At 43.5% G+C, this 23,004-nt stretch overlaps 1 protein-coding gene across 2 annotated transcripts in view; it reads right to left on the minus strand.

Annotated features, from left to right (window-relative positions):
• TSPAN9 (tetraspanin 9) overlaps window positions 1–22,729 on the minus strand; it is a 187,093-nt gene extending 164,364 nt beyond the window's left edge. Inside the window, exons 1-2 of one of the 2 annotated variants that reach the window (XM_083825057.1) lie at window positions 22,562–22,729; window positions 9,455–9,499 (exon numbers count right to left, since the gene is read on the minus strand). The gene's annotated coding sequence lies outside the window, so the exon portion shown is untranslated. The remainder of the gene's footprint in view (window positions 1–9,454; window positions 9,500–22,561) is intronic. The other variant, XM_083825058.1, reaches the window with a different exon arrangement.
• Between the last annotated feature and the right edge of the window lie 275 nt (window positions 22,730–23,004).

Below are 23,004 nucleotides of genomic sequence, written 5' to 3' on the forward strand. Positions count from 1 at the left end.
GGTGGGATGTCCTGCTTTTTCAACTGCTTCCCACAAATCTGTGTCATCTGTCCTGCCAACAGTCACAGGCACCGAATTCCATTTCTGTTCTTAGCCTTGCTAAATTCATTCTCCATGCCCACAGTGCCTCCCATCATTCTTACCACTGCTAGCAATGTATAATCAAACCTGACTTTTAAAGCTCATTCCTGGAAGAGAAGGAAAAAATAAACACATGCACCTATGCCCACATGAAGACACAGCTATATGACCTAATTTCTCTCCTGTACTGAATGAAAATGTTCAGGAATAATAAGAGCAATAGTTTTACACGAAAACAAATAAAAATAAAAAGAAAGAAAGAATCCACTGATTATGAAACTTTTGGTACTCTAATAAATTCATTTTATTGGTTCCTTAAAATAAATACATATAGCCATACAAAGTACCTCTGGAGCTGAGCAGCATGAGAGTGATGTGCAAGTAGACATGAGTAGCTGGGACAGGAACTTCAATACAGCGGCTCAAAATCAGAGTTCAAAGTGTGCTTGAATTGACCATATAGAAAGCTTCCAGTAGAATATGTTTATTGTCTGAAAATAGAAAGACTGAAAACTACTGCTTTAACAAATTATATTTAGTTCACAGCTGTCCAATAAGCTAGCAGATGAACACCAATACACATCACAGATAAAAACGAGGCTTTCCCATTTCATCTCACAAATGTGAACAGTATTTAACTTCATTTTTTTCTCTATCCTATTTTAAATTATAACTGTTTTTTAAGAAAATAATAATTATATATACACATATCTAAAACTAAATATATTTGGAATAAGAGCATTCTCCTGAACTGATGATGAGATCACTTGGGCTAAGTAATTAAAACTAGAAGATTTGAGTAGCTTAGTGTAGTTTTTTGAATCCTTTGTGATGTCTCTTTTGAAAACATGAGACGCTTACAGAAACTCACACTGAAGTAAAAAGTCCTTCTTGAATACTTGACATTTCTGTAACTCGAAGTGTTTATTTCAGTCTCTCATTATGGACTTAAAATTGTAAGTTCAGGTTCCAATTTTCGTATCCCAGTTCATTTTTGTTATCTCAGTGGTCTTCTGAGTGTTCATGTTCCCTTTCATCTCAGCTTAGTGTTACCTGTGAGTTTACAAATTTGTTATGATCCTTCTGAAAGAGTTAATTAGCAAAATACCTACATAGCAGAGACAAGCTCAAACCAGAGAGAAGCACCCAATTGTTTTCAAAGATAGACGTGCTTTAGAACTGCTGTATGGAAGGCAGCCAAGAACCACAGCTCTGCAGGAGCTTTGTGACAAGGAACAAGGAAAACAAACTAAGGAAGACCAGAGAATGATGCTCCATCAGTAATCACTTTCCTCTGTGCCTTACTCAAAGAGCGAGAGTCTCACTTAGTCTTTCCTAAGCGGGAGATTTGGTTTTGTATGTCACTAAAGACTCATGTGAAAATGTTTCTCCACATCAAAAAGCTTAAAAAAAATCTACCTGTAGTAGAGAGCCACAAATCTGATATTCTAATGGATCAGAAGTAATAAGAAAACATGTTTTCTTGGTGAAATAGTTTTCTTTGGTGACACCAGAGAGCACCTCCTAAGTTAATTAATGATGGGAGTAAAAATCCCAGGTTCGAGCAACCTGAGAACCAGTGATTAACAATACCTCTGGGACAAACCATTTTCCTTTCCCCATAACTAATTTACCTTTTGCCAGTGGGGTGCTCTTACATGGAGATTCAAGATTATGGCATATTATAGCTTAACTGTATTGTATTACTTAGCAACTTACATGATGGGATCATTTACAATTCTGCCTCGAGGCCTTAGAATGCATTTTGAAACAGAGACCCCTGTAAGCGAAATTACTATCACCTTGCAAAAAGCCAATCCCAAGGCGGTTGCCAAATGGAATTTTCTTTTCCTCAAACTACCTTAACAGGACTTTTAATAACATGCCTGAAGACCTGATATTCCATTACCCATTTAATTGAACAAGCTATTTATATGACAAAGAATACAGACCTATGTCAAGAACTCACTTAAATCAGACATGAACAAAATGTTAGCTAGACTGTGGAACACCCAGGTGCTTTACATACATTTTAATAAATACACACCTCTTATACAACCAGGTAATCAAGTTATTTCTGTAACAGTCAAATAAGTTAACGAATCTGCTCTCATACGTCTGCCACCTTCCTTGTCTGCTCTCATTGTATTAAACTCCACAGCCTGTAATTGTAGAGTATTTCTCAGGCGTTCCTCCTGGTATCTCACTCTGTTTGACGCAGAACAAAGAATTTGGGGGCAATAACCCTAGACAAATGAAAAACAGGCCTGCCCTGAACAGTTACCCAAGGTTACCCTAGGAGAACCCACAGTCCACACTGGTCAGGCATAGCGCCACTTCACCTCTTTACAACAGCAACTCAAACAATTAAAACCCATTATTCAATACATCCTACATGTTAAAATGTCCATCTCATTTGAAATAGCTACTCGCCAAAAACATACCATCACAAAGCATCTCTTATACCCATTTGGATTTCATTCCACAAGTGAGAACAATCAGGGTGCTCAGTGCCTTACAGGCATTTCAAAAAATCAGAACACAAGAATTGTTGGGTTTAAGATCTCACAGAAGACCATCTTGACTAATCATAGAATGGCTTGGGTTGGAAGGGAACTCAAAGATCACAGAATGCTAGGGATTGGAAGGGACCTTGAAAGATCATCTAGTTCCAACCCCCCCTGCCATAGGGAGAGACACCACCCACTAGATCAGGTTGCTCAGGGCCTCATCAAACCTGCTCTTGAACACCTCCAGGGATGGGGCATCCACAGTCTGCCTGGGCAACCTGTTCCAGTGCCTCACCACCCTCTGAGTGAAGAAATTCCCCCTAACATCTAATCTAAATCTCCCCTCTGTTAGTTTAAAAACATTCCCCCTCGTCCTGACGTTATCTGACTGAGCGAAGAGTTGCTCTCCATCTTTTTTTATAAGTCCTCTTTAAGTACTGAAAGGTCGTAACGAGGTCACCCCAGAGCCTTCTCTTCTCCATGCTGAACATCCCCAGCTCTCTCAGCCTTTCTTCATAGGAGAGGTACTCCGGCCCCTTGATCATCTGTGTAGGCCTCCTCTGGTCCCACTCTAACAGGTCCACATCTTCCTTGTGCTGGGGGCCTCAAATCTCGATGCAGCACTCCAGGTGGGGCCTCAAAAGGGCAGAACAGAGAGGGACAATCACCTCCCTCGACCTGCTGGCCACTCCTCTGTTGATGCAGCCCAGGATGCTGTTGGCCTTCTGGCTGCAAGTGAACACTGCCGGCTCACGTCGAGCTTTCCATCCCCCAGAATCCCCAAGTCCTTCTCTGTAGGGCTGCTCTCAATGAGATCTTCTACCAGTCTGTCCTCGTGTCTGGGATTGCTCCAACCCAGGTGCAGCACCTTGCACTTGGACTTGTTGAACCTCCTTAGATTCACATGGGCCCACTTCTCAAGGTTGTCCAGGTCCCTTTGGATGGCATCCCTTCCTTCGGTTGTACTGACTGCACCACTCAGCTTGGTGTCATCTGTGAACTTGCTGAGGGTGCACTCGATTCCACTGTCTATGTCATCAATATATTAAACAGTACTGGTCCCAGGACAGACCCCTGAGGGACACGACTTGCCACCAGTCTCCACTTGGACATAGCACCATTGACTACCACTCTCTGGGTGTGACCTTCAAGCCAACTCCTTATCCACCGAATGGTCCACCCACCAAATCCATATCTCTCCAATTTGGATATCAGGATGTCATGTGGTACTGTGTCAAAGGCCTTGCAGAAATCCAGGTAGATGACATTTGTCAGTCTTCCTTTGTCAACTGATGCAGTCACTTTGTCATAGAAAGCCACCAGATTGGTCAGGCATGATTTACCCTTAGTGAAAGCCATGCTGGCTATCTTGGATCACCTCTTTGTCTTGAATGTGCCTTGACATTGCTTCCAGGAGGACCTTTTCCATGACCTTGCCAGGCACAGAGGTGAGGCTCACCAGTCTGTAGTTCCCTGGGTCGGGTCCTCCTTTCTACTCTTTTTCAAAATGGGAGTGATGTTTCCTTTTTTCCAGTCACCACGGATCTCACCTGACTGCCAGGACTTTTCAAATATGATGGAGAGAGCCTTGGAAACTACATCAGCCAATTCCCTCAGGACCCTGGAATGCATGAGATCAGGCCCTACTTGTACTTTTTAGTTTCATCAGGTGGTTTCGAACCTGCTCTTCACTTACAGTCGGAGGGACTTTGCTCCCCCAGCCTCCATCTATGGGTTCAGGGAAACAAAAGACTGGGGAAGCCTGACTGGCAGCGAAGACTGAGGCAAAAAAGTTGCTGAGTACCTCAGCCTTCTCCATGTCTTTCGGTACCAGTTCACCCTTCTCATTTATCAGAAGAGATATCAGAAGAGGAACACTCTCCTTGACCTTTCTTCTCTGAGCAATGTACCTATAGAATTCCTGCCTTGCTCAGCCATCCCTGTTGTCTTCCCTTCCTGCCCATTTTTTTACGCAAGGGGATGGAGAGTTCTTGCGCTCTAAGGAAAACATCCTTAAAGAGTTGCCAGATCTGCTCAGCTCCTTTGTCCCTAAGGACGGTGTTCCAGGGGATCTCATCTGCTAGGTCTTTAAATACTTTGAAGTTTGCTCTTCAGAAGTTCCTGGTCCTGACTTTGCTCTTTGCCATGCCCTAATTCCTTGAGATCACAAACTCAACCAGGGTGGGGTCACTGCAGCCCAGACTGCCTCCAATCTTGACCTTTTTAATGAGCTCTTCTCCATTGGTGAGCACCAGGTCAAGTAATGCTTCCCCTCTGGTTGGTTTGTCTAATACCTGGACCAGGAAGTTGTCCTCAGCGTACTCTAGGAATCTTCTGGATTGCTTACAGCCTGCTGTCTAGTTTTCCCAGAAGACATCTGGCAGGTTGAAGTCCCCCATCAGGATGAGAGCATGCGAGCACCACGCTTCTTGTAGTTGAAGCCTGAATGCCTCATCCACTGGCTCCCCTTGATCGGGCAGCCTATAGTAGGCCCCAACTACAACCTGTCCTTTATTGGCATTGTCTTTAGCTCTCTCCCACAAGCTCTCAACTTGTCTGTGGCTTTTTCTCAAAGGCAACTCTTCACAATCAATCCCTTCCCTAATGTAGAGGGCAACAACGCCTCCCTTTCTTCCCTGTCTACCCCTTCCGAAGAGTTTGCAGCCCTCTAATCCAATGCTCCAGTTATGTGATCCATCCCACGTTTCTGTGATAGCAATCAGGTCATATTTGTCTAATTGCACCATGGTTTCCAATTCCTCTTGCTTGTTTCCCATGCTGTGTGCCTTGGTGTAGAGACACTTCAGCTGGGCAATCGGTCATATCACGTTTCCAGAACCCTTCCTGACTGCATTGGGATAGTTCACAAGTATTTCCCTGCTGGTACTTAGAGTGATAGTGTTCTCAGGTATGCTTTCTTCACTCAGAGCTGCATCCCCTTCCCCCACCGCATCTAGTTTAAAGCCCTTCTGATAAGCCCAGCCAGCTTACTGCCCAGAATATTCTTGTCCCACCTGGCCAGATGTGACCCATCTGGCATCAGCATGCCCAGTCCCTCAAAAGTGCATCCAAGGTCGTAGAACCCAAAACCTTTGGCATGAAACCAGCCTCATAGCCAATCATTCACTCGGCCCGTTCATCTCCTTCTTCCTGGGTCCCAGTCACCAACTGGGAGGACAGAGGAGAACACTACTTGTGCTCCCAATCCCTTCAACATGTTTCCAAGGGACATAAAATCCTTTCTGATATTGTTTCCTTGTTACAGCATCATTTGATCCTACTTGAAAAAGTAGGAAGGGGTGGTAGTCTTTGGGACCAACCATTCTTGGTAGCCTCTTCGTAATAAAAAATCAGCCTAAGTCTGACTCCTTTATTGAACAGTTCCCTACCACAGCTTTTGCTATACACTGCATTTAATTTCAAATGCAAACTATTTCATTCAACTTTAACACCACACACTAACAAGAAATTCAGTTACGTTACCAACAACTTTATTGATCAGTTACTAGAAATTCAACTTTTTAATATGCATAAATATAAGCATGTTTCATAAAAAGTAAAAAGCACATTTCCCGTTCTGACAAAATCCTATCTTCTTAACAGAAATGGACATCTTTGAAAATAAAATCCTTGAATTACAGTAAGGGAGTATTTGAAATCCCGTAGCTAACACAGCTAACACTGATCATCAAAGTAATGAAATTAATGTAATTTCAAGGCCTGCTTTAGACAAGGGATACTAAATATTCAATATGCAGAGAAAATAATTTCAGTAACATAATGGAAAGGGTAGAAAACTGCATATTCCTGTGCATGCAAGAAAAATGTTTCAATAACTTTATTTATCTTCTCTTTCTCTTGATGGGTGTGCATTCTTTTGCACTCCTTGATATGACTCACAGATTAGCATTCTGTGAATCAAGTCTATACTGATTTACCAGTGTAATACAATCATTTAGCATAGTTAGCATTTCAACACTGTTACGGACTTGGAACAGATTTGCAATGGAAATATTTCCCACATATAGTGTATATCCTAGTGCCCACTGATACATAATTGTCTAACTTAGGACACTCACTTGGTGTGCTTTCTTTTCTGGGGTCAGAGTTAAAGCTGCTGTGGGAATTCTCATCTTCATAATATAAACTAGTTTAAGCAAAATAGTTAATGGTACATTAATTTCCATAGTATCAAATTTTAAAGGGGTGGAAACAAGGCAAAAGAAAGATCACAAAACTGTAGTCATGTCAAGTGGCACAAGGAGAAACAAAATGAAAACTCCTGGGCCAAGAATCAAGCATTTCAGTCTTCCCCAGCTAGGTTTTCACTGGTGTGCTCCACCACCCAAGAGTAGAGCCCTACAAAGGAATTAACAGAACACCATTCAGAGCATGACACACATACAAAAAGTAAACCAAAGAATCATTACAAGGTGTAAACACACAGTAGCCTTACAGGAAAGATATTTTATGCCTAAATCAATGCTTTTTACAAATGGCTTAAATGCTATAGCATAAAGATTCATAGGTTCTTTATCTGATATACTATAATATTCTGTCTTATCTACTACAAACACAGATGTTACCTATATCAACATCTAAAACTGCCCAATTATCTCTTTGCTCTTTGTCTTGCAACAGAAAGTTCCTGAAGCTATTCCTGCCCAGTAAAAGTACAGATTTTAAACTAGTTGTGCACTTCATTAATACACTAATTATTTTTTCTCAGAAACATACAGAACCCGCAAGTGAGATTTTCCATGCAGTTAAATAACACAACTACTGCTTTGACACAGAAAAATCCCACACATTATCCTTCTTAGTTCTCCCTTATATAAACAGTTTCCCAAGGTCAATGCACCTGTGCCATATCCTCAAGAACAGAACACTAGCCATTGTGTGGCATCACCTGTAATGATGATTTACACAAGAGTAAGGAAAGCTTCAGCATTTCTTTTTCTTAGCCTCACCTAACATATTATTTGCATTTTCCAATTGCAGGAAGGGGATGTTTTTCCTTCACAGACCATAATCTCCAATCACTCATCCCAAAAGGTACAACAACACATGTTGTTTGCCTACAGTTGCCTTCACTAGTTTTATACAAGCATCTATACTGGGTTTACGTGGCAAGGGTTAGGTAGCAGGTGGGCCGCCAGACTGGCCTCTGTGAAAAGAGTCCAGAAGCTGCCCCATGACAGTGTAAACTGTCCACTTTGCCAGTGTTGTGATAATGTTATGTCGACTTTGGTAACATAAACATCAATTCGGGAATTCTTTTTCTGATTTAAATGAACTTTGTAAACATTGTGATGAATGTGATGAAAATATATTTTAATGATAATTCTTAAATATATTTTTCACTGAGGCGAGGGGTGGAATGCATTGGGTTTACATAGCAAGGTTTTGGTAGTGGGGGGACTGCAGGAGTGGCCTCTGTGAGAAGAGTCCAGAAGCTGCCCCATGTTAGATAAGGGCCAGTTCCATCCGGCTCCAAAGGGACCCACCACTGGCTACAGCCAAGACAATGAGAGACACTGGTTGTGCCTGTGGGAGAGCACACTGAAAAAAGGCAAAAAAACAAACAAACAAAAAAAAAACTGCTGCACAACAGCAGCTGGGAGTGAGGAGTGAGAAACAGAGAGAAAGAATCCTGCAGACACTAAAGTCAGTGAGGAGCAGGAGGATTTGCTCCAGGCACCATAGCAGAAGCTTCCCTGCAACTCATGGAGGAGCCCCTGGTGGAGCAGGCTGTCCCCCTGCAGCCCATGGGTCCCACATGGAGCAGATCTCCACGCTGCAGCCCGTGGAGGAGCCCCCGGTGGAGCAGGTGGATGTGGCCTGGAGGAGGCTGCGGCCCATGGAGAGCCCCCGCAGGAGCAGGCCCCGGGCCGGAGCTGCAGCCCGTGGAGAGGAGCCCACGCAGGAGAAGGAGGTCTGGGGGGAGCTGCTGTTCCCCTGGGTGACCCATGCTGAAGCAGTCCATTCCTCAAGAATGGACACCCATGGTACGGACCCATACTGGGCAGTTCGTGAAGAACCGCATTTTATGGGAAGCCGTGGAGCAGCACAAAGGTATGCAATAATTCTTAGGAGGCCAAGTGTATAATCAAAGTATTATCTTTCTGCTGGTCCCATTGCTAGGTCTGCACCCCTTGCAGCCTTCGGCAGATCCCATGACCATTTGACAAAGGAAGTGTCTGTCTGCCTGCCTTTCACTGAGCTCACTATGTCAGAAATGCAATGAAAGGCAGGCAGTACTACATTGTCCTCTCACTTGTTAGCCAAGGCTAAATCCCTGAAGAAGAAAGTACAAAAACACAAAGCAATAGCTCTGCAGCTCACCCTGCAGCTGCCATAGGACAGCTAACATAAGGGTAACAGTAGGTCCTTTAAAGATAAGATTATTTTTCCAAGTCTGTTTATAAATGTACACTTGTACAAAAGGACAAAGCTTATATGGATTTATGAAAGTGGACCGTAGACTTAGTATCAGTAGCAATCCAGGGTCTTCCCTGCTTCCTTTCCCTCCAAATGGCAGAGACAGGTAAGAAAAGTGATGAAAACCAATGTGTGCAGATAATTAGTAGAATTACTGACCTCCTCCACTACACTTGATTTGGTATCTAAAGTAGCACTCGGAAGCAACTGCACCAGCAACCACTTTACTCTGAACTCCCTCAGCATTTGTGGAAAGAAAATAACAGATTACAACAAAGTTTCATAAGGGCTTAATGTTGGCCCAACTTATCTCCCTTCAATATTAACTTGGGCAGTTCACGAAGAACTTCAATATTAACTTAAACAGCACTAAAGATTGCATTGTCTGATTCTGAGTATCCATCACCAGAGATCTTTCTTACTTGAGGCAACTGGATGTATGCCAATGGAAAGGTCCCCAAACAAACCTGGAGAGATGAAGAAAACCAAAGTGAATCTTGTTGCCTTGTGGACTCACCTCATATCACAAACATATTTCCTCAAGAGGACAGAAAAGAAGACTTGAGGAAAAAACAGAAAACAAACAGAACATCAAATCCCATCTGCTTCTGAACAAAAGAAGTCTAAACATTGGTATCTATATTATAACACACTGATTTCATCCAGACATTAATTTAAATATTGGCAATAGACAAAATATTAAGAAAACTCACACAAACCAAAGGGAAAGCAGAAATTAAGGGAAAAAGCAAACCCTTGTGTGTCAAGTTAAATCAGAACTACTGGTCAGAAAAATTCAGTGCTCCTTCCCCTTTGTAGTTAGGTCCCCCATCACCACCAAGATACCCGATGACATACATGTTTACAACAGCAAGAACTGATTAAGCAAGACTTCTGCTGAGGTCTCCTGTACTAGTCCCACTTTCTGATTGGTCCCATCTTTGCTTGTAGTATGATAGACCACTGCTGTAATGAAAAATTACACAAAAAACAACACAAAGCACCCCACTTTCTACAATTCATACTGGTACTATCATGGCTGTAACAGCACCACAGCAATGGTAGAAGAGTGCTGCAGAAATAGGAAACTGCTCAACAGAATACTCAATAGCTCAACAGAAACTTCTCCATTATAACATAGCTGTTGTTGTTTTTAAATGAATGCTTTCCCTCAACCTGCATCACTTTATCATGTATGATTCTGAAATACTATTTCCAAAGACTAGAAGTCACAAAAAGTATTCAAGCATATCTATAAGAAAATAGTTAATTTCTAAATGTTTCCAGATCTCTAATATAAGGCATTTTTGAAAGTAAAAAAATCTGATTTTGTGAACAGTGTTTTCAAAACTGACTACTGCCCTTTTCAGAATAGTGAACATGGACATGATTAGTTGCCTTCACCTTCAAATCTTTGCACGTTCAAGTTTAAGAATTAATTTATCTCAAATTAACCATTGCACCCAATGCTAAGAGAAAGTCTTATTGACTTCACAGTTCACACAGTCTATTTACTATACCTTCTCTAGCACATGGGCACCTCTACTTATCATACACATCAGTTACACATACCTTCCATAATGTCAACTAATACTATATGAAAATAAAGCTCACCCCTGACATTAAGATTGTATGTCAAGCACATGCAGTTAATTCTCTAGAGACAAAAGAGACTTCAGCAACTGAATTAATCCTGTTGAAGTCAAATCTGGCTTAGCAAAACTTAAAATTAATTTTAAAAAGAATGAAACAATGCACATTTCCCACAGTTCCACGACATAGACATTAGCTGACTAGTCAAACTCATGCCACATGCAGTAGTAGACTATCATCTACATCTTAAAAGATGAACTTTATTCACTACTGAATCAAGCCTGCTACAAATGCAGCATGATCTGCAGCAAAGTCAGAGATGGTCTGAAAGGAGTCCTTTGAGCCATGTAATCCAGCGCCAGGTAGCAGTCCTAGCCACATCAGAGGTACACTGCTTGGTTTGATGTAAGCCAGGTCTCTACAGTAAAATTAAGAAAGAAAAATAAAAACCTTACAATAAAAATATTAGACGAAAGAGCTCTTGGTGTGGATCAAAATAAATGTTGGTAACAAACAAAGAAATATGAATCTTCTGACAGAGCAGAACTGGTGAGAAGACAATTCACAGGCACATGCAACTGAAAAGTTCATTCACGCCCTCCAATAGTTACTACAGGACTCACGTAGGTACAGGTTATTACAACAAATGATGATGCAAGGAATGGATAAATTCTGAGTCCCTCAAAAACTTGCATGTTTCATCCGGTTGCATACACGTGTGGGGAACTCTACTCAACAGCCAGGCAACCTGTACAACCCATTGTTCCCAGCAGGAGGCCAAGAGACAGGGCTGCCTTACTAACCCTCATGTCCTAAAACACGAGGGTTAGCAAACCACAAAAGAAAACACAGAACTTCCTCTTCTAGAAAGCTCAATGATTGGTAGGTATTTATCTCCTCATAACCGTTGCTATATCACAATACTCAGTCCTCTGAAATAAAGCATATGTGCCTTTCAGTTCCTCAAATTGTGTCCCATGGGCAAGCAAAGTCTGTTTGCTTTTTTAATGAATGCCTTGGACTACTGCCATTGGGTAAGTACCAACTTTGGCTGTCACTGACAGTTTCAAGTTTGCTGTGGCGACATTTTGTACCTGAAGCACTGGATGAGTTCGTTTAATTAATTGAAATAAAGGCTACATTACTAACAACTTGAATATCTCTGAAACAGTAACAGGGCTGTGTAGTAATTCAAGCAGAAAGTCTGACAGCTATCTTCTACTGACTTCAGAGAAACATGGATCAAAGAATTTAATAGGTCAGTCCATCTTAAGAGTTAAGGAGAGGGATATCTTAGCAACTCCAAAGAGGACAAGTGCCTTAAAAAAAGTCTATAAAACAAAGGAAAGAAACACTATTTACTAAAGCAGGAAGAAAGGTGGAGATTCCCACATGCAGCAACATTTCTCTTTAGTTGAAGTTCTTAAAAAAAGCAGTTTAGAAAAAACAGCTGGATATCTAAATGACTTGAACTAGTTTTGTTTCCCCTGATATGGTTTAATGTAAAAAGAAGAGGGGGGAACAAACAGACTACACACACCAAAACGGAATGCACAGTTCTTACGCAGAATGAACTTCCTCAGCTCTTCAAAGAGGAATTGATGAATTAGAGAATGAGAAGAAGCTGAAGATGAAAACTACATAGAGAGAACTAGGAAGCTAGCTGGGAGAACCAGGTTACAATGAGACTGTAACAGGATTTCTGCTTACAATAGAGAAAGCAAGGCATAATGGGTATTGCCTGGAGATACCTGGCAACTAGTAGAGTAAGAAAATAAAAGCCTAAGAGCAAGAAAGTGAAAGAACCTAGTGAAGGTGATAAGGGAAAACTTACTGCCTTAAAAAATAATGTCCTGAGAACTTTTTTTAAAGAAAAAAAAGAGACTGAAAAGGGGACAATTGCTATAAGAACTCTCAGGAGATATTCTGTGGTGACCATCCCATCAAGAAAGGGTGGAACAATAAGGAATGTGGAAAACTGAAAGCCACATAGATGAAGTGCCGTTGGTGAGGGAACTTAAGAATCTGTTCTCATTTCCTCCTCCTGGTTCTCCTCAGAAGATCCCTTCTGCTTCACTGTCCTTTTCACTTGGCCTTTTATATTTAGAATAGAGAATTCTCCCAAACAACTCCTATTCACAATGAAGTCTCTTCCTCTCTTTCACATCTCTGTGGAACACCGGTCCTAGCAATTACTTTTACCATGGCTTTCTTATCCTAATCTATGACCACATTCACCTAAATTCTGAGAGGGTTGTCACACACTGGAACAGGCTCCCCAAGGACATAGTCATGGCACCAAGCCTGCTGGAGTTTAAGAAGCGTTTGGACCGTGTACTTAGTCATATGGTCTGAATTTTTGGGTAGACCTGTGTGGAGCCAGGAGTTGGACTTGATGATCATTATGGGTCCCTTCTAACTCGAGATATTCTACGATTCTATGATTCTAAATACTGTCCTTTTCCTTCCCTGTTAACCGCCTAAAACAGGAAGAGCTTCACAGTATAAGATCCAGCCTCTCTTCCATCTCAAGTGGTTCTGAGGGGAGTAAGTTGCAAATTTTTCCAGAGCTGCAATTCTTCCCCTTTGCCGTTCATCTTTTACAATACCAAATAGCTAGGCAATAGGTATCTATGCAATTTATATGCTCTCTCTAGCTGCCTCTGCTGCTATCAAGCATCACAAGTACTATGAAACGCAGGATTCTCACCTGTTCTGTCACATTCTCCACTGCTGGGAAACAGATCAGCAAGAGACTTTTTAGCACTCAGAGACACCATTACCTGGCAAAACTTTGTACAGCAGCACTGTACAGAATACCAAGTATTCTGCTGTAAGAAAGAATTACTTTAAGCAATTTATATTTGGAAAGTTTCTTTTACAGGCATTTAAGCCAACCATTTAGTTTTACTTGACAAGAAGACAAGCTCTGGACAGCTTGTTAGTACAGGTCTTTTCTATTATCAGAGCCATTATTCCATTTCAATGACAGTATTTTCCCCGTGTGTATATAAATATATACAAACAATAGTCTGTACATCATCCTCAAATCAATGAGGAAACTATGCTATACATTCTTAGGATGTTGCCTTTGATCCTTCATAACCTCAGCTGCGCTTTCTTCAAACAAAGCAAGGCAACAACCTTCGTTCACATAAGGCTAGATTCTTAACATAAAGTGCAATCCAAAGCTGATTTGGGGATAAGTACACATTTGAGAAATTATAGAATGATTCAAAACAAAGCTGAACACTGTGAAGAACCACCTCCCACTGAACTGCAACTGGAGTTAATGGATAAAAAAACAGCAACAGACACAGAGAAAAGAAAATAAGCTTTCAGAAACTTTTGTGAATTATTAAACCTATAGTAATGAGCAAACCCAAATAGAAAATCTCCTTGCCTATGCTTAACATGCATTCTGAGTACAGCTGCAATCACCACAGAAAACACTGTTCATCACCATACTGTCATAAGCCACATTCACTACCAAATTGCAAAAGACTAGGAATTTGGATTAGTAATAGTATACAAGGCTGTCCCTCAGTCTTTGCCCCTCTGTAGATATATTCATTTAGAAATTCATTATGATTGTGTAGAAGTTATACAGAGCAGTGCAATCCCTGAAAACAGATAAAAGCAAAGGGGGCAGGAGACCTGCATGGATGAGCAAGCAGTTCCTGGCAAAACTCAAACAGAAGAAGGAAGTATACGGAATGTGGAAAAAGGGACAAGCCACATGGGAGGAATATAGGAACGTCGTCAGAACATGCAGGGATGCAACAAGGAAGGCTATTGCCCAATTCGATTTAAATCTAGGAAGGGATATCAAGAACAACATGAAGGGCTTCTTCAAACTCATCAGTAGCAAAAGGAGGACTAGGAAAAATGTGGGTCCACTGCTGAATGGGGTAGGTGCCCTTGTGACAAAGGATACAGAGAAGGAAGAGCTACCGAAAGCCTTCTTTGCTTCAGTCTTCACTGCTAAGACCAGTCCCACAGGAATCCCAGACCCTAGAGAAAAGAGAGAAAACCTGGAGAAAGGAAGACTTTCCCTTGGTCGAGGAGGATCAGGTTAGAGATCATTTAGGCAAACCTGAAACCCACAAATCCATGGGCCCAGATGGGATGCACCATGAGTGCTGAGAGAGCTGGAGGATGTTACTGCTAGACCACTCTCCATCATCTTTGAAAGGTCATGGAGATCAGGAGGAAGGGGCCTGAGGACTGGAAGAACGACAAGTGTCACTCCGGTCTTCAAAAAGGTCAAGAAGGAGGACCCAGGAAACTGCAGGCCAGTCAGCCTCACCTCCACCCATAGAAAGGTGATGGAATAACTCATCCTGGAGGTCATCTCCAAGCATGTGGAGGAGAAGAAGGTGATCAGACTTAGCCAGCATGGATTCACCAACGCAAAATCATGCTTAACCAATCTGATAGCCTTCTGTGATGGAATGACTGGTTGGGTAGATGGGGGGAAAGCAATGGATGTTGTCAACCTTGACTTCAGCAAGGCTTCTGACACTGTCTCCCACAACATCCTCATAGGTAAGCTCAGGAAGCATGGGATAGATGAGTGAACAGTGAGGTGAATTGAGAACTGGCTGGATGGCAGATCTCAGAGAGTTGTGATCAGTGGCATGGAGTCTAGTTGGAGGCCTGTGGCTAGCAGTGTCTCTCAGGGGTCAGTACTGGGTCCAGTACTATTCAATTTATTCGTTTATGACCTGGATGAAGGGACAGACTGCATCTGAATATGAGGTAATATATAGTAAAATATATTTTTTACTGTGGGTGTGACAGATCACTGGAACAGGCTGCCCAGAGATGTTGTGGAGTCTCCTTCTCTGAAGATATTCAAAACTCACCTGCTCGTAATCCTGTGCAATGTGCTCTATGTGATCCTGCTTAAGCAAGGGGGCTGGATTAGATGATCTCCAGAGGTCCCTTCCAGCCTTAACCATTCTGTGATTCTATGAAAATTCTACCAATCAGAAAATACTTACCTAGCTTTGTCACGTTATTTTTCCTGAGTCCTTCCCACCAGTCTCCTAAATTCAGGATTCCTTCAGCTTCAAGCGCTTCCTCCCTCAGTCTTTCAGGTCAAATGACTTTAATTAGGAGTAAACCTGAATGACACCACAAGATCCACAAAGACCTCTACTCTCTATGATTTGAGTTGATCAGCAGCTTTCTAGCACAGAGTTACAAGCTTTTGAGCTAAAGCCCTTTCAAACCCACTGGGTGTGGTATTTCAGCTTTTCTTCTGTTCCTCTCTTTTCAGTACCACCTCATCCTTTCTTTTCAGTCCTTCCTCCCCATGGACAGCTGCAGATTTCCTCTCCCTTAGCCTACTGACTTCTTACTTACTCCCCCCCTTGGGTTTCTTCTCCAGTCTAGTTCTGTTTTCTCCCCAGACACACCACATAAGGATAACACCACTCTCATGGTCCTATGACTGCATGAGGTTCACGGAAGCCATCATATCCTTTTTATGAGAATACACAGATCAGTCCAAGCAATCGCAAATCAGTAAAGACTGTCCACGGCAAAGACAGTTCCGTTTTAACATCAGTATAGAAACTAAAGATCAGTTCATGCAGTTCAGCGGATTCTAGAGACATGCAGTAACTTGGCCTCAGAAATACAAACAGCTTTTCACTAGTTAATGTGATGTGCTTCCTTTTTTTTACAACAGGGATCATGGAAATAAACACCCTAGCTATTAGTCACTTCCACCTTCAGAAATATCAGGCATTAGAGTAGCACAACGGAGTTTGTATTATAATGGAGAACTCTGACAGCAAAGGGAAAAACCTTCAAAAGAACTTAAAAACTTTCCCGTTGTACATTTTGAAATAAAGATCAATGCAAACTTAGAGCTACTAAGATGGTGAAGGGCCTAGAGGGAAAGACGTATGAGGAGCGGCTGAGGTCACTTGGCCTGTTCAGCCTGGAAAAGAGGAGGCTGAGAGGAGACCTCATCGCGGTCTACAGCTTCCTCACAACGGGGAGTGGAGGGAAAGGCGCCGCTCTATTCTCTTTAGTGATCAGTGATAGGACCCGAGGGAATGGAGTCAAGCTGCAGCAGGGGAGGTTCAGGCTGAATCTCAGGAAGAGGTTCTTCACTGAGTGGGTCGTCATGCACTGGAACAGGCTCCCCAGGGAAGTAGTCACGGCACCAATCCTGTCAGAGTTTAAGAAGTATTTGGACTGTGCTCTTAGTCATATGGTCTGAATTTTTGGGTAGACCTGTGTGGTACCAGAGTTGGACTGGATGATCCTTGTGGGTCCCCTCCAACTCGGGATATTCTATGGTTCTATGATTCAAACTTCAAATCTTTTAAAATAATGTTATCACTTCAGTGTTATCACAAAATCATATTCATATCACTGCAAAGAAACACTACGCTTAATGAATACCTTTGTCCATTTAAGTATTTATTGGAGCATATGCTTATGATTTAGTCTGCCTCATCTCCTTGGAGCTATCCCTAGAATATGCTTACCTGTTTTATACTCTCAATCTTAAAAGCTCTTTAACAATACGATTTTTTACACGTCCTCAGCAGGCAGTTTAACAGCCATGAAAATGCAGTTCTTTGCCTCCTGGGGATGCCTTATTTCCTAACTATCCTTTCTTCTGTACGAAGCATAGAGGTTAGATGCATCCTGGTTAACTTCGCAGTCAGGGCAAAGGCAGCGGGGTTTGCCCCATGACCATGCCCTATGCTGCCAACTCTATCTCTAAAGGTTTATTTTGGACAGCAAGGACTGGAAGTGCTTGGAATAATGTAACAAGCAGTTTAATAGAGCGTGAAGAGGAAGTGTTTTTGAAAGCAGGCTGAGATGGAAAAGTGAGAAAGGGGTTAAAAGCCAGTTTAAGAACAATGCCTTCAAATGTAGCAATAGATAACTAATAGACAACTTCTCAAGAAATACATCATGACTTTCTCACAAACACCTGTGCAGTAAGGAAAGCATCTAACATCTTTAACAAAGAATAGTCTCCTGCATCATTACAAACACAGGACAGAAAGCATGTTATTCAATCAAAGAAAGTAAGCCATGCAACTGAGGTGATGTTTGGTTTTTTGTTTTTTTTTTTTTTTTCCCCAGGAAACATAGCATTTATATCCAGCAATGAAAGATTCACCTGAGATAGACTGCAAGAAGCAGCAGAAACAGCTTCTGGAAGACAATTTTAAGAGACTTGGAGAGAGGGAGAGGTAGGACAGAATGCATGAGTGATAGTTCGTCTCCAACAGAGGATCTTGTTACACGTGAGCAAAAGTACACAGAATTTTACAGCTTCCCAGTGATCATTTGTATTCACAATGAAGTTCTAGCATGCATTATAGTAAGGAAAGAGAAGGCAGTCCATTGGCACTTCCCTACTTTATCAGAATTGCACCACTACACAGAGTGGAAATGGCAAAGACCCATCTCTGACCCATTCACATTCTCTGGGTATCACTAAGCTGGCCCTGCCAGGACTGATTCTGCCCTAAGATCCATAACAACCACCCCACAAATGGGGAAGTTCTCTGCTGATCCTGACATATTTATTCCATTTTCTAGAGTCAAAGAAGGCAGTCCTCAGACAGGAAATTTTCCCTGATCATGCGCTGTCTTTTCCCAATCTTGGCAGCATGATGTACTGTCATCACACTTCCTACATGAACTCTGAAAGAACAGGGCTTGACCATCTCCCAAAGGTATCTTAAAGTAATGACAAGCAAAGAAGCCATTTTGGACATTGGGAATCACAAAAGGAAAGCAATTTTTTCAAAGAGAAAGATTCTTTAACCCTATTACACACACACCTTTCCAGCATAAGCCTTCAGCATAGTGAGGAAAATGTTTAACTTTTTTTTTTAATTCCTTTATTAAGTTTTTTAGCAACATATCACCATCCTAAAAGCTTTTTCTCTTTCTCCTCATAGAGAAGCCAACGAGGAGAGTGGCTATGCTGGACCTCATTCTCACCAAAAAGGAGGGGCTGGTGAGGAATGTGAAACTCAAGGGCAGCCTTGGCTGCAGTGACCATGAAATGGTGCAGTTTAGGATCCTGACAGCAGCAAGGAGGGTGCACAGGGAACTTGCGACACTGGACTTTGGGAGAGCAGACTTTGGTCTCTTTGGTGATCTGCTTGGTAGAGTACCATGGGACAAAGCCCTGGAGGGAAGAGGGGCCCAGGGAAGCTGGGATCACTATTCATCAACTATTCAAGGATCACTATTCATCGTATTTGATAAGTCTGCAGATGACACCAAGCTGCATGGTGTGGTCTACATGCTGGAGAGAATGGATGTCATCCAGAGGGACCTGGACAGACTTGAGAGGCGGGCCTGTGAGAACCTCATGACATTCAACAAGGCCAACTGCAAGGTCCTGCACTGAAACCAGGGCAATCCAAAGCACAAAAACAGGCTGGATTGAAAGCAGCACTGATAAGAAGGACTGGGGGGTATTGGTTGACGAGAAGCTCAGCGTGAGCCAGCAATGTGTGCTTGCAGCCCAGAAAGCAAACCGTATCCTGGGCTGCATCAAAAGAAGCACGGCCAGCAGGTTGAGGAAGGTGAATCTCCCCCTCTGCTGTCGTGAGACCCTACCAGGAGTCATGCGTTCAGCTCTGGGGACCCCAACAAAAGAAGGATATGGACCTATTAGAGTGAGTCCAGAGGAGGGACATGAGGATGATCAAAGGGCTAGAATACCTCTCCTATGAAGACAGGCTAAGGGAGTTGGGGTTGTTCAGTGTAGAGAAATGAAGGTTCTGGGGAGACCTTATAGCAGCCTTCCAATACCTACAAGAAGGTAGGAGAGGAACAGGGAGTATTTTGACAGGACGTGGAGGCTTTGAGGACAAGGCTTTGAACTAAAAGAAGGTAGATTTTGATTAGATCTAAGGAAGAAACTCTTTTCTGTGAGGATGGTGAGGCACTGGGACAGGTTGCCCAGAGAAGCTGTGGATGTCCCATCCCTGGAAGTGTTCAAGGCCAGGTTGGATGGGGCTTTGAGCAACCTGGTCTAGTGGGAGGTGTGGCATGGGGGGGTCAAATTAGATGATCTTTAAGGTCCTTTCCAACCCAAACCGTTCTATGATTCTTTATCTTTGGTGCTTACAAATACTGCCATAGTCTCACATACAAATACCTCCTTCCTTCCCAGAACTAACAGCTGCTTTATGTTAAGATCAGAAACTCACGTTGGAGAAAACATGAGGAGGTCATCTAGTCCAAATGATGCTCAACACATGGTCCGCTATAAGTCAGTACAGGGCTTTATCCACTCAGGTCTTAAAAGCCTGTGAGGACAGACATTGCACAACTTGTTCTAACACTTGACTGTCTTCACAGCGGAAAAGTTTTTTGTTATATCTGTCTTGTACGACTTGTTTCAACATGTTTGTTGTCTCTCATCATACCATCATGCACTGCTGAGAAGACTGTAGTTCTGTCTTCTTGATAAGTACTCTCTCTTAAGTACTGGAAGGCTACTATTAGGTTTCATCAAAGCATTCTCTTCTCAAGGCTGAACAAGCCCATTTCTCAGTCTCAGGTCCTCGTACTGTATTAGGGCCCTGAGAGTACTGAAAGGCCTTTAAAGACCTGAATCAGCCTTACCTAGTGCCTCCACAACCGCTATGCCAAATGGTCTATGGGATCCATTTCAGCTCAGCCTCTGGGTCTTCATAGCCCTGCCTGAGCTATGTTGTAGGTGTGTCTGTATCCAGCTTTGTCACAGCTGTGCCTTTGTCTGGCCATGGACCCACTTGATCCACACTCTGACCCACAGACCGACTTCCTAGCTTGACCTCAGACCTGCCGCATCACTATGGACCTGCCCCATGATAACTGGACTGTGTCTGACCCTGGTTACTATCACTGGGCCTTAACCTGACCTGCAAATTCACTTCCCAACTTGACCTCGGACCTACCTCATTACCACAACCATGCCTGGTAATCAAGACTCTTGGTTGGCAGTGTCTGCCATCCCATCCCCAGCATCTGTCTCATTGAGTACTATGAACTGGAAATACACATCTCTAATCAATATCTTCTGGTAAAATAATCATGATATCTAAGATAACATCAACATTCACAATTACCCTTTTACCCTCCTCAAGAGATATTAATAGGATCGCTTGCACATCTGAGCTTTGTCTGAATAATGCAAGTGATGCTACCTTAGTTATATTCTGACCCTGAAGTCTTCTCATGCAATTTTATTAATTAGAATTATTCAGTTTTAAAGAAAGTAGAGGTGCCCCAAACGAAATTTGCCAAAAGTTCTCCAGCCCCATTAGAAAAAAAGGCCTTGTCTGGAGGATTTGCAACATGAACAGCACCGGTCTAAAAATAAAGAAGGAAAGGAAAAGATCTGGAGACAGAAGCTATATTAGCTTCATCAGTTTTCATTTCTGGAGCTCAGTAAAATGCAAAATGGAAACGAATGGCATAGAAGCATGAAAAGTGACTTCCTTGATGTTATCAGCCACACACATACCACATTGATAAATTATCTTTTGAAATCATTTTAAATACTTTAAGTTCTAAGATTGGCCCATATTCTGTGCTGACATAAGTCATATTAATTCACTTCTTCAGTAATTATTATACTTTAAAACTACCTATAGCACCTGCTACTAACAATAGTAGAACTGGCTACAATAATATGCCAAATGTTTGCATCTACATGGCGAAGGTAAAGTTTAAGTCCATCGGAATTACAGCACAAACAAGCTGCACAATTTGTCTTTCATGGTTCTTCTGGAGAATACCTAACTTTTTCCAGTCAAATCCCAAGTGACCCACCAAAAGTCTTAAAATAAGTTCAGTGCAGTCAGGCAAGAAATTCAGATGTTCACATTCCCAGCTCTGTTGTTCAAACCACAAAACTATACAGTGTAAAAGCAGAACAAGAGTTGATAGTAGTACTAAGTAAGGAAATACAGCTTTATTTACCCTTGCACTCTAGTTTTTCCCCAACAAAGCATCTCCATACCACAGGTCCTCCTCTCTGCCCATCTGAAATCTCCTGATCTGACGGTCTTTTCAAGAGAGGCAGAGGTCACGGAGCTCCCAGCCCACATCAGAAGCAGGGTGACAGGTAAACACCCAAGGTTCATGGAGAAAAGTTTCCAAAAGCTTGAACAGGAAAAGACAAAGCTAGAGCCAAGTTCTGCATACAAAGGGGGGAGGCAGGAAGCACCTCAATGGCAGCTTCTGAGAGCTGTCAGCTCATCCAGCAGCCACGGCTTTCTCCCTGAACTGTATTCTCCCTCCAGCAACATGGGCTTCCCCCCCCGTGCTATCTCACCTCTCGGGCAATCTCACCTGTGCTCTGCCTCCTGCAGGGACTTCTCCCTGCTCCCACCGACCCAAGGCTCAGCTCGGGTCGGCATCTTCACATCGTGCTGCAGCCTTAGGGGCTGTACAAGGGGAAGAGAAAGCACGCCTCCCCTCCTCATACAGGGCAGCACTGCTGTAGGCATATTTCCCCCCGTGGCAGGGAGAACTCTCTGGCTGAAGCCATCTGCTCCGGTGAAAGATGGGCACTACAAGTTCCCTGGCTAAGATCAGGACCGTGTACACAGAAGCCACTGGGCTCGTCTTGTCCCTCTACATTAACTTTCCTGCTTCCGCAAAAGAAATCACACAGACGCTGGGAGGTGGGTCGGTGTCACTGTTTTCAGCACGCAGCTCCCTACCCCTGCGAACCACCCTCACCCCTCTGGCGGCCCCCACCCGCCCGCTGCGTCCCTGCCGCTCCCCAGCGCCTCTAAACGCCAGGCCGGAACTCCGGCACCGCACAGCACCCCCCGCGACCGGCTTCTCCCCCGCCGCCCCGCTTCTTCCCACCCCCAAGGCCGGGAAGCGCCCGCAACTTTTCCCTCCGGCTCCCTGCACCCCGCGCCGCCGGGGCTCACCCGCACGTCCCTGGACCGCGTTGGGCTGGGCTGGGCCGGGCTGGGCTGGGCCGGGCCGGGCCGGGCCGAGCCGAGCCGGATAGGGCCGAGTCCTGAGGGAGCTGCACAGGCACGGCAGGACACGGCTCCAGCTCCTGCCAGCGGAAACGGGAGGAGGGGCTCGGACCGGCCCTACAGAGCGGGGAGGAGCTGGGGGCGCTGCCCAGGGGCCGGCTCCAGCCCCGCGGAAGGGAGGGAGCTCCGCCGGCCCCGTCCCCCAGCGGGGCTCGGTCCGCCAGCGCCGCGCATCTGGAGCCGACCTGGCTGAATTCGGTGCTATCCCGCACCACATCCCCTTTCTGAGAGCTCTGCCTGGAATCTGCTCACCCTTGGCCCGAGGTGCCCGGCACGGGAGACCCCTGGGGCATCCCCAAAATGGATGCCAGGGGCAGCACCCTTTTGGA

This window comes from Anser anser, assembly GCF_964211835.1.
Source record: "Anser anser genome assembly, chromosome: 1".
NCBI lineage: Eukaryota > Metazoa > Chordata > Aves > Anseriformes > Anatidae > Anser > Anser anser.